General features: G+C 46.9%; 1 pseudogene; it reads right to left on the reverse strand.

The window, feature by feature from the left end:
* Positions 1–12,247: 12,247 nt before the first annotated feature.
* The window catches only part of LOC119620955 (uncharacterized protein CXorf49-like), a 37,220-nt pseudogene continuing 36,528 nt past the window's right edge, over positions 12,248–12,939 (reverse strand).

A 12,939-nucleotide genomic window follows, 5' to 3' on the forward strand; every position in this document is an offset into this window, starting at 1 on the left:
TTGCTGAATAGGGAATCCTTTCCCCATTGCTTGCTTTCGTCGGGTTTGTCAAAGATCAGATAGCTGTAGGTGTGTGGCCCTAGTTCTAGGTTCTCTATTCTGTTCAATTGGTCACCGTGTCTGTTTTTGTACCAGTACCATGCTGTTTTGGTTACTGTAGGCCTGTGGTATAGTTTGAAGTTGGGTAGTGTGACGCCTCCAACATTGTTTTTTTTCTTTTTTTTTTTTTTTTTCTTAGGATTGCCTTGGCCATTCAGGCTCTTTTTCAGTTCCATATGAATTTAAAATAGTTTTTCTAGTTCTGTGAAGAATGTCAATGGTAACTTAATAGGAATCGCATTGAATCTGCAAATTGCTTTGGGCAGTATGGCCATTTTAATGATATTGTTTCTTCCTATCCATGAGCAGGAATATTTCCCCATTTGTTTGTGATGTGTCTGATTTCCTTGAGCAGTATTTTGTAGTTCTTCTAGTAGAGATCTTTCACCTCCCTGGTGTGGTGTATTCCTGGGTATTTTGTGTGTCTGTGGCATTTATGAATGGGACTATGTTCCTGATTTGGCTCTCTGCTTGACTGTTGTTGGCATATAGGAATGTTAGCGATTTTTCGCATTGATTTGGTATCCTGAGACTTTGCTGAAGTTGTTGATCAGCTTAAGGAGCTTTGGGACTGAGACTGTGGGGTTTTCTAGATTTAGGAACATGTCGTCTGCAGGCATACTGTACTATTAAAAGAATGTAATATAGGACGTGGGACCAAAAATTATAGAGAAAACTGAGGAAAGAATGATCACAAAAGTAAATGTGTTGGTTTCCTCTTGAAGGAGGAATGAGGCTGAGATCAGGCAGAGACACCCCAGGAACTTTGCAGAATGCTGGCAGTGTTCTCCTCTGTGACATGGGGGCGTTTCTGTAGAGGTGCCCTTGATAATCACTATTAAACAACCCACACATATTGTGAAGTTCTCTCTATGTATGTTACATTTCAACATAAAGAAGGGTGAAATTGCTAATAACAAATAACACGCATTTGTAGTTAAACACTTCTCACAATCCACAGACCGGAAATGACTGATCCGTTTTCTGAATGTGTAGTTTTCCAGTTTTAAGAATGTCCTACAAGTGGAATCATACATTATGTAGCATTTCATATTTGGTGTCTTTAGCACAATGAAATAAATGTAAGACCTCTAGAACTGCAATGGTACTTTCTTGACCTCGGTACTCAATAAGTGCTTTCATCACTTCACAATAGTTCATTCACAGTCAACTGGTTTTCTAAACTTGTATATATGTGTAGTATGCTTTATAAATATCATATGACATTTAACGTTATGTAATTTGTTATGTCTTGGTAATGGACTTTTCTCAAAAACAGATAGTATCCATAAGAATACCCCATACATTTCCACTGCAAAAACAAAAGGCATTTCATCATATGGATATACCACAATTAACTGATACAAACATGAAAGTAAATATTTGCATTGTTTCCCCTTAGTGTTATTGCCTTAACTCCTTTTTCTCAAGTCCTAAGTCCTCCACCTCTGAGAATAAGTGAATGGCAAGCGGACAAATCTCCCCTGAGAAATTATACCCAGTGCATAGGGTTCCAGCACAAAATCACAAATTCTGAATGAAAACTTACTACCTAAATATAAAATATTTACCAAAACATCAAAATTAGTATCACAATTATGTAAGCGTCATTCCTATGAAGTTTAGTGAAATCTATGAGAATTTGAAATCAAGCTATCACTATCAAAAAATGATATTACTACTCTCCAGGAGATCTGCTATAAATAGAGAAAATAAATTTGGTTATCCTTCTGGTTATAAAATACTTACATGTTTAATGCAATGTTACTTCCCTTAGCACTATTTTTTCTCCGCTTATGGTGGCAGGGAACTTACAGAAAGAAAACATCACAATCTATGTGCATAGTTTAATAAATGATTATCAAGTGCACCTGTATTGGAACGTTCCCCTAGGTCCCAGAGGAGAACACCGCCAGCATCCCCCAAAGCCTGGGGTGTCCCTGCCTGATCTTAGCTCCACTCCTACTGAAAGGGGAAACTAACATCCTGACTTTTCTGATTGTCCTTTCCTCGCTTTTCTCTATGGTTTTATACCCTAAGTATGCATTCTTCAACAAAGTAAGTTAGTGTTGCCTGTCATTTGAAGTTATAGGAATGGAATCATTAAACATATCCATGTTGTTACTTGCTTCTTTCATTTGATGTTATCTTTGTAAGATTCACACCTATTATTTCGTGGAGGAGTACTTTCTACTTTTCTGCTGCTGAAATAGTATACCATTATATGAACAGTATTGATCCCATCCCATGAAAGTTGCAATTTTCATTGTTTCCCATATTTGAGACTGGATGATTACAAAAATACTACTCATAAACCCTTGTCGGCACAAGTAAAGGAGTCCAGAGAGGGACGTGTAGGCTGCTAAAAGCATATATTTAAAAGAGTGTTTTAGTCTGTTTTCACACTGCTGATAGACATGTACCTGAAACTGGGAAGAAAAAGAGGTTTAATTAAACTTATAGTTACACATGTTGGGGAAAGCCTCAGAATCATGACGGAGGTAAAAAGGCACTTCTTACATGTTGGCAGCAAGAGAAAAGGAGGAAGAACCAAAAGTAGAAACCCCTGATAAACCCGTAAGATCTCGTGAGACTTACTCACTATCACAGGAATAGCATGGGAAAGACTGGCCCCCATGATCAAATTTCCTCCCCCTGGATCCCTCCCACAACACGTGAGAATTCTGGGAGATATAATTCAAGTTGAGATTTGGGTGGGGACACAGCCAAACCATGTAATTCTTCCCCTGGCCCCTCCAAATCTCATGTCCTCACATTTTGAAACCAATCATGCTTTCCCAACCATCCCCCAAAGTCTCAACTCATTTCAGCATTAACCCAAAAGTCCACAGTCCAAAGTCTCAACTAAGACAAGGCAAATCCCTTCTATCTATGAGCCTGTAAAATACAAAGCAAGCTAGTTACTTCCTAGATACAGTGGGGGAACAGGTATTGGGTAAATACAGCCTTTCCAAATGGGATAAATTAGCCAAAACAAAGGGGTTATGGGGCCCATAAAAGTCCAAAACCCAGCAGGGCAATCAAATGTTAAAGCTCCAAAATGATCTCCTTTGACCCCAGGTCTCACATCCAGGACATGCTGATGCAAGTGATAGGTTCCCATGGTCTTGGGAAGCTCCGCCCTGAGGCTTTGCAGGATACAGCCTACATCCCAGCAGCTTTAATGGGCTGGCGTTGAGTGTCTGAAGCTTTCCAGGCACACAGTGCAAGCTGTCGATGGATCTACCATTCTGGAGTCTGGAGGACAGTGGCCCTCTTCTCACAGCTCCACTAGGCAGGCCCCCAGTAAGGAATCTGCCTGGGGGCTTCGGCACCAGATTTCCCTTCTGCACTGCCTTAGCAGAGGTTCTCCATGACAGACCTGCCCTGCAGCAAACTTCTGCCTGGGTATTCAGGAATTTTCATACATCTTCTGAAATCTAGACAGAGGTTCCCAAAACTCCATTCTTGACTTCTGTGTGGCCACAGGCTCAATACCATGTGGAAGCCGCCACAGTTTAGGGCTTTCACCCTCTGAATCCACAGCCTGAGCTCTACATTGGCCCCTTTCAGCCATAACTGGAGTGGCTGGGACCACAGGGCACCAAGTCCCTAGGCTGCACACTGCATGGAGACCCTGGGCCCGGCCCACAAAACCACTTTTTCATCCTGGGCCTCCAGGCCTGGGATGGGAGGGGCTGCCTTGAAGGTCTCTGATACGGCCTGGAGACATTTTCCCCACGGTCTTGGAGATTAACATTAGGCTCCTTGCTCCTTATGCAAATTTCTGCTGCCGGCTTGAATTTCTTCTCAAAAAATTGTTTTTTCTTTTCCACTGGATGGCCAAGCTGCAAATTTTCTGAACTTTTATGCTCCATTTAAAATGGAATGCTTTTAACAGCACCCAAGTCATCTTTTGAATCCTTTGCTGCTTAGACATTTCTTCAGCCAGATACCCTAAATTATCTCTCTCAAGTTCAAAGTTCCACAAATCTCTAGGGCAGGGGCAAAATGACACCAGTCTCTTTGATAAAACATAACAACAGTCACCTTTCCTCCAGTTCCCAACAAGTTCCTCATCTCCATCTGAGACTACCTCAGCCTGGACCTTATTGTCCATATCACTATCAGCATTTTGTGCAAAGCCACTCAACAATCTCTAGGAAGTTGCAAACATTCTCACATTTTCCTGTCTTCTTTTGAGGCCTCCAAACTGTTCCAGCCTCTGCCTGTTACCCAGTTCCAAAGTTGCTGCCATATTTTCAGGTATCTTTTCAGCAACACCTCAGGCTACTGGTACCAATTTGCTGTATTAATCTGTTTTCATACTGCTGATGAAGACATACCCAAGACTGGAAAGAAAAAGAGGTTTAACAGGACTTACAGTTCCACATGGCTGGGGAGGCCTCAGAATCATGGTGAGAGGTGAAAGGCACTTCTTATGTGGTGGCGGCAAGAGAAAAATAGGAAGAAGCAAAAGCAGAAATCCCTGATAAACCCGTCGCATCTCGTGAGACTTATTCATTATTATGAAAATAGCACGGGAAGATCGGCCCCCATGATTCAATTACCTCATACTAGATCCCTACCACAACATGTGGGTATTCTTGGAGATACAATTGAAGTTGAGATTTAGGTGGGGACACAGCAAAACAGTATAAAATAGGATAACAGACAATTAATGAGAAAAAGTTTGAAAAACAAGACCAATATAAGACCAAGGAAAGTAGGTGGAAGTCATCAACGTAAAAGCAGAAATCAGTGAAAGCGGAAACATGCATAAGGATCACAAAACCAGAAGTTGGGTGTTTGGAAGAGGAATGAAATTGGTAAAACTCTTGTGAGACTCGTCAAGAAAAAAAGGGAGAAGGGAACCGCTATCAGGAAAGAAAAGAGAAAAATAACCACAAACAATGATATGTCCACTCTCGTGTTGCTATATAGAAATATCCAAGACCGAGCCATTTATAAAGAAAAGAGCTCATGGTTCTGCAGACTGTACAGGAAGCATAGAGGCTTCTGCTTCGAGGATTCAGGAAGCTTGCAATCATGGCAGAAGGCAAAACAGGAGCAGGTACTTGTTACATGGTAGGAGCAGTAGCAAGAGAGAGAGCAGAGGGAGGTGTCACACACTTTTAATCGATCAGACTTATGACTACTCACTCGCAACCATGAGGACAGTACCAAGTAGATGCTGCTAAACCATTCCTGAGAGATAAAGCCTCATGATCCAGTCACCTCCCACCAGACCCCACCTCCAACATTAGAAGTTACAGTTTGACATGAGACTTGGTGGGAACACAGATCCAAACCATATCATATGCAGACATCCAAAATATAGAAAGAGGATATTGTAGGGGAATTGGATATTCACAGAGTGCCCATGCAGTAACAGCACATAGCTAATTAAATACAAAGAAAAGATGGTACCTTCATAATGGAGTAATTTGGAACAGTGCCCTGATCACGTGGTCAAGATAAACATCGCCAGTCATAAGACAAATCAACATGGAGAATCCGCTGATGTCAGGCACCAAGAAGAACAGCACGTCTGCTATGCAAAAATGTTAATCCTACCTGAGTCTAATCACAAGAAAGTCATTCGACAAACTCAAGTTCAGGGGCTTCCTGACAACAACTGCACTGGTTTAAAGCACACTTTAAACATTGCTTTAAAGGACACTGAAGAGGCTTGACAGGCTGGGAACCATGGCTCACGCCCGTAATCTCAACACCTTGAGAGACCTAGGCAGGTGAATGACTTGAGCTCAGGAGTTGCATACCAGCCTTGGCAACACGGTGAAAACTCGTCTCTACAAAAAATATGTTAAAAATTAGCCGGGCATGGTGGCATGTGCCTGTAGTCCAAGCTACTCTGGAAGCTGAGGCGGTAGGATGTCTTTTGACTGGAGGTCGAGGCTACAGTGAGCCGGGGTTGTGACACTGCACACCTGCCTGGGCAACAGAGGGAGACCCTGTCTCAAAAGAGACTCAACAACTAAATGCAAAGCATGATGTTTTGTTGGTAAGAGAATTTTGTTAGAAAGCAGTTATGAGGGATACTATGGGACTGTGGGGACAATTGAAAATGTCTCATGTGATCATACAGTAGAAAATTGTGTGGTCTCAATGTTACATTTCCTGAGTGTGATAATGGCATCAAGGTTTTGTGGGAGACCATGCTTTCTCATAGGTGATACATGCTGCAATATTTAGGGATGATGGATCTTAATGACTCAAATGAATCTCAAATGATTCTACAAAACTATGAAAAACATAATCACACACACATAGAGAGAGAGAAAGACAGGGGACAGGTTGGAGGGAGGGATGAAGCAAATGTGAGAAAATGGTAACAACTGGAGGATCCAGTAGAATAATCCACGTATGAGTGCTCCTTGCGCTTTCCCTGCAACTCTTCCATGGCTCCAAAATTTAAATAAATGCAATCTAGGATGAAGGGGTATATTATGGACCATTTTATTCCAGTCAGTTTGAAAACAAAGACAAAGGTCACCAATCGCTAGGAAACAAAACCCTCCAAAACTGACACAAGAAGGCACAGGCAACATGTACCGTTCCAGAATCATTACAGAAAGATACCAGTAGTCAAAGGCTTTCCAGGAATAAACTCCTGAATTCCCCACCACATTCTGGCAAACATCTTAGGAAACATCAAATCTTCCATTTGACACAAACTTGTGCAAAAAAATTGAAAGAAAAGAACAACCCCCCACTCACTGTATGAGCTTGGCATAACCTCGATACCAAATCCTGCGAGGACACTTGGAGAAATATTGCAGATCAATCACAGGCTCATGACATAGAAACAAAAATCAGAAACAGAATCTTAGCACACGGAAGCCTACAGGATATAAAAAGGAAAATACCTAACATGGCATGACTAATATTGGCTTCATCCCAGAAATACGAATTTAATTTCCCTTCAGAAAACACTGTGGTATAATTTTCCACATTAACAGATTTGGGGAGAGAAACATGCCTTTCGTAGTCACAAAGGCTACTGACTAAATGTCAATATCCATTCGAGATATATTGTTGACATTTTTTTTCCTAAAAAGTCAGGACTATTGGGCTATAACTTACTCAGAGGTCTATGGGATTTTGTAAATGCATACGGCTGTGGAAACACCAGCATATTATATATAGACATAGAGCATCGGCATCCCCCCAGGTTCCGTCACGCCCTCTGGTAGTGAACTCCTGGTCTTAACCCTCAGACCCTGGCAACCACCAATCTGTTTTCTGCTCCTAGAATTTTGCCTTTTCCAGAATGCCATATAAATGGAATCACACAGTACGTATCATGTGCATTTGGTTTCTTTAAGAGAAAGACACTCAGACCACAATTCTCTAAAGGTGCAATGTACAGTTTCATGACCTGGGTAGTAGTTACCTGGCTTGATCACCTTATAACTGTTTATCAAATGACTGCCTTCTGAGTTCTCTCTCTGTGTGCGTGTGTGTGCGAGTGTGTGTTTTTGCACGCACATGTGTGTATTATGTTTCAAAAATATAATTTTACATTTAACTGCCTCTAACTTTTATATCTTGATGAGGGTTATTAACTGGGAATTATTAATCCTTTAAAAGAAAGTGAGTGATTATTTGAAAAGTCAGCAGAGTGATTACCTCTGGAGGGGTGTGCAAAGGGAGAAGTAGTGATCGGGGTGGGGCAAATAGGATGCTTCCAACACCCTACCAACTTTCTGTTCCTTGCTCTGTGTGGTAGTGACCTGGACTTCAACATTGCACAACCACATGGGCGCCATTCAGGCTGGATCATGTGAATGGGGCACCCTGGAATCCCACAGACAGTGTTTCCACAGCCACCCTGGCGGCCACAGCCTAGGCGGCCGTACCTGTTAAACACCAGTGTTGACTTCCTCCTTTGAGGAAATGGATGATGAGAAAATGTGTGGGGGAAAGGAGAAGTTCTTGGCATGGAGACTGAGGACAGATGGGCATATGGTTGTCCAAGTTCACCCAGGAGTGTGTTCCAGGGGGACTAAAGTTCATGGCTGTAACTCATCATGACCACTATGATCCTACGATTTCCATCTCACATCTCCGAGTACAGTGCAAGACCCTGAGCCTCTGCCATAGCCTGGACAGCCACCCTTCCAGACTCTGGCTGGCAGGATTATGAGGAGACTCACACACCTTTGGCCTTAGCAGGATTCTGAAGAAGAGACGCTCTTTTCTGCCCACAGAATAAGAGGTCTTATATGGAAATGTACCTGTGGCAGCCCTGGCAGCGGATGTAGGTGGGATTCTGCTCAGGGCTCTGCCACTGTGGCTGCATCAAGGGTGAGCACACAGCTCGGCAAACCTCCGGTGCCCTTCTGAGCTAAGTGGCAGGACAAGGCAGCAGGGGGCCTAAGGCTTTCCAGGCTGGGTCCCACATTCTTCTTGGTGGGAGAGGAGGCTTGAAGGAAAACAAAAGCTGGGTGCTGAATGCACTGAATGAGGGAGGGGCTCGACCTCCTCCTCTCCACTGGGGCCAGATGGATTCCTCTAATCTGAGGAGCTTCAGACTCTGCACTTATTTCCCCCAGAACCGGAAGGCTCCGCCCTAACTATGGCCTGGACTGTACATGTTACAGCTCCATTATTGTGCGGGAGGTGGTCTGAATATGGAAATGTGGTGTGCTGAGAGGCGGGGCTGGCAAATTCAACCACCGAGGAATGGGTTCACGCCTTCCACGACTCCATCCACGGGCTTCTCCCCTTCCACACCCTGTCGACCACGGCCCATGCCCCCCTACCTGGGGTAGTGCCTGGAGCTGGAATTCTCACCCTTTCAGAACCTGCATAGATGTCTCTGGTGGCAAAAACCCAAGCTGGAGAGTTCCTGACACAGGTCCTCCCCAGACACCAGCCCGCTGTGTTATCTCCACAAGAAACAACCATCAGGGCCAAAGCCTTGGCCCAAGGAATCAAGCCAACCCTCTTAGGAGAGGGGTTGGATTCGGATGGGGTAGGTCCCCACCAACGTTAGTTTCCAGGTCTGAGGCCTGTGATTGGTCCACCACATGCGTGATGGTGCCCCTCACTGAGCTCACACCACGGGCCTGGCAGGGATACACAGAGAGAGTATGGGGGAAGGCGCTACCGAGCCCGACCAACTGTCCCAGGGGAGTCCCTCTTTCTTGCTTTCCACCCTCATTGTGTCCGTCCTGCCCGTGTCTCTGTTAGCTGGCATCAGGGCACCCTCCCATGGGAGCTCTCCACTTCCTACATGAGGTACCAACCAGCGACTGAGGTGTTATCACTGCTCCCACACACAGGAGTGCTGAGACATCCCATCCATCCCGTGGAAGATCAGGAGCCTACTGTGGCACCTCCAGCATTCTGAGAGCCCCAACACTCGTCCCTGTGTTTGGGGACGTCCCATTCGTCCCACTCCACGCCCTCCTAGGTGTTAGAATTGAACAACACCTCTTGTAAAAAGTGGATCCCAGCCCTACTTTTGTGCATTCCATCCTTCAGGTATCCTTCACCACTGCCTCCACTCTGTCAATCAGCCCTTTCTCCCTCAAGGAAGAGCATCCCCGATTAATTTGATTCCCAAACAGGTGCATGCAGGGGCACGCACACACATACACACAATAACCTTGAATGGTGTCTGCATTTCTATTGTCTTCGTTTGTTCAATGCCCAGTCTCTTGACGATGGGAGCTGGCAGAACCTACACACACCTCCTCATTGGAACCAGAATCTGTGCCCGAGTCTGGGGCCCGCCCAGCCCAGGATTCCAACTGAAGGAAGCGGGTGATCCCAGTTGTCAAGGAGGGTGAAGGCAGAACAGGGAGCTCAAGGAAATCTCGTGTGACCTCAAGAGGCGATCTAGAAGACTGAGCAGGAACATGGAAATATCATGTCCACAAAACCCTGCGGCCTTGGGGGCGATTGAACGGTATTTGACGGAAACCCTCAAAGAACAGCCAGGCCTAGCATCCACATTTGCCCTAGAAGCAGCTGGCCATTTTCAAATCAAGGGTATGGAGTCGACTGGCTGCAGAAGGGGCTGTTGGCCACCTATAGCACACTAAGGAGGTGGAAGTCGTTTTCTGTGTAGCTGCTGGTGGGCAGTTTCCACCAAGTTGGCCCACAGGCATAAGAACAGAATCAGCATCCCCACCTCCAACGAAGAGTCCACCCCTCCCTTTTCTTCTGTGCTCCCTGTACCTTCCCTTTTGCTTGGCCACCCACCGGGATGTGGCTTCTGCCTCCACCTGGCTACTGAAACTAAGGAGGAGTCCTGACAGGATTTGGCAACTGAGGTTCAAAAGTGAGGCCTAAGAGAGGAGCTGAGTATGCCAAGAGGGTTTCTGGTCCAGATGACCTGACTGTGTGTGTGATGGCACCTGAGGGACATAATGGCTCCAGAAAGAGGACTGGGCCCGTGAAGGGGAGGATGTGCTCCGTCATGTTCCTCAACAGCATGGAAACAACCATGCAGGTTATTTCCTGCATGAAATAACCTCCAGCATCAAGCCATGGGGGAGAGCAAGGATGGTCATGAAGGAAAGGACAGTGAACCGCAGGAGGAAAACAGACAGAAACCGGGATTCTGGAAGGAGGGCATCAGTTCCTGCTGAAGTGGAGGGAGAATAGCGCTGAAGAAGGGGACCTGTGAGACCCCAAAGTAGGAGGAGAAGAGGAGGGACCATGAGCAAGGTGTATAGGGGAAAGGCAGGAAATACTTCTGTGGCCAGGCAGAGCCCCAACAGCACCTAGACCCAGGGCACTATGGTGAGCCCGAGTGCAGGGCTGCTGCTCAGAGGTCGGCCCAGGCGCCCCGCAGGGAGAGGGCCCACCACAGAGCACCAGGGGAACTGTTCTTCAAGCACCAGGAAACTGAGTAGCACCCCGCACCCCTCAACACTCCCAACAATCACAGAGAGGGCAGACAACAAACCATAGAGTATGAGAACGACTTTATCTGAAACTGTTGTGAACTGCATTGGGAAGGGGACAAATGCAGCAGAAGAGAGGAAGCCCTGGCTGAAGAGGATACGGAGGGAACCCGCTTGGCTGCAGCTCCAGGGCTCCAAAGGTAGCAGCTGCTCGTCTTGTAGGAAAATGCTGGCTCCAACCTGTGAAACAGAGCAGGCTCAGGGACGGGCCCCCAGCCAGGGCCAGCCCACAGCCCTCCTAAGCTACCGGGACTGTGGGAAGGGGGATGGTGTGTGCAACACTCACTTCAAAGGTCCTGGAGCTTGTCAGTGAAGAACTGCATGGCCACTGAAACAAGAGAGGCAGAACTGGGCACTCCAGACCCAGGGAAACAGAAACCCACCTCCCCCCTGTGGGGAACTGCGTAGCTCTGCAACCCAGAACCTCACCAGCCCTGGGACTGACTCACCCACCTGTCACCTGAGTTAAACGTGGAAATGCCTTCTAAGGGGGAAAGTGGTTCTCAGGTGTTGGGCCATCCCAGAACCATTCATTCAGAACGTGTTTCAAAGACAGATAAGCCAGCCAGCAAGCAAAAACCGTACAAGCCGTACCAGGTGGGAGTTAAAGGAAAACACATGCAGTATCTCTAACCGTCCTAAGAGAAGGAGAGTTCTGGGACTCATGGACAAAGCATACACAGAGTTCAGATGACACGTTGCTGTCTGTGCACACCCCTAGCTGGAAAGACACAGAAGGCTCCAGGGTCAGGCCTGCTTGGTTCTCTTCCCCAGAGGAAATCAGTCCCAGTGACGCCACCTGTACCTGCAGCCCACCCCCGCCCCCCACACCTGCAGAAAGACACCGCTGTCCATCCCTGCCCCAGCCAGGGCTCCGTCATACCTAGCTGCTGTGTAAGTTCATCAATTTCCCTCTGCAGCCAGATGCACTAGACCAGCAGACACCGGAGGAAGATAAATGGTTAGTCAACTCTGGCCTCCTCTCTCCCTGGCCTCCCTCTCTCCCTCAGCCCTTATAGCCCCCATAGCCTGCAGCATGGTGGTGAGGTGGGCTGGCACAGAACCCTCGATGGAAAGGAGGCACCCACTTTCCATGGGGTATGGAAGGTGGAGAGGTCGGGGGTACACCAAAATCAGTTTAACCTGGACATGAATCCCACCATCTAGTGTGGACCTGGATTTCTAGGAGCCACACAAAGCATTATTCAAGGACAGCCCTGGGCTCCTGGGGGCTGCTGCTGCCTTTCCAGTCTTGGGGGATGGACAGGTGGCTGCTAGTCACCTGAAAGAGAACACATAATCCAGCTTCCAAGTCTCCCAATGAGGTGGAAAGGGCCTGGGCCCTTGAGCAGCAGTGGGGCGGGGGGGCGGGGGAATGAGCTCCATCGTGTTCCTCAACAGCACGGAAATAAACTGCTGGCGTCAAGTCACGGGGGAAAGCAAGGATGCTCAACAGAAAGGACAGTGACAGGGCAGAACCAGGACAATGAACCCCAGGAGGAAAGAGGAGAGAGATCCGGGCTCTGGAAGGAGACTAAGGTGAGGCAGCATCACCCTCTGCTGGCAACACGTTGCCCCTGCTCTGCCCAGCAACTCCAACTCTCCCTCTGGGACTGTTTTCCCTGTTACCCAGTGTGAGCCCATCTTCACCTGTGGCCCCTATCACTGTGGCTCCGTGTTGGACGCCAGCAGCGGGGCAGCCACCGGCAGGCCCTGGGAGGGGCAGTGTGGCTGGGCAGGACTTAACAGAAAAGGGCTCTGTACCGCTGAAAGTCTCCTTCCAGAGTTGGAGTTTGGGGCACTGCTCCAAATCACCCCGCCACCACACAAACCCCACTCAGAGAGGACAATGTGGCTTCAGACTAGCCCCGTTGACATCCTGTTTCCTGTGGGACAG

This window comes from Chlorocebus sabaeus, chromosome X (assembly GCF_047675955.1).
Source record: "Chlorocebus sabaeus isolate Y175 chromosome X, mChlSab1.0.hap1, whole genome shotgun sequence".
Classification (NCBI taxonomy): Eukaryota; Metazoa; Chordata; class Mammalia; order Primates; family Cercopithecidae; genus Chlorocebus; species Chlorocebus sabaeus.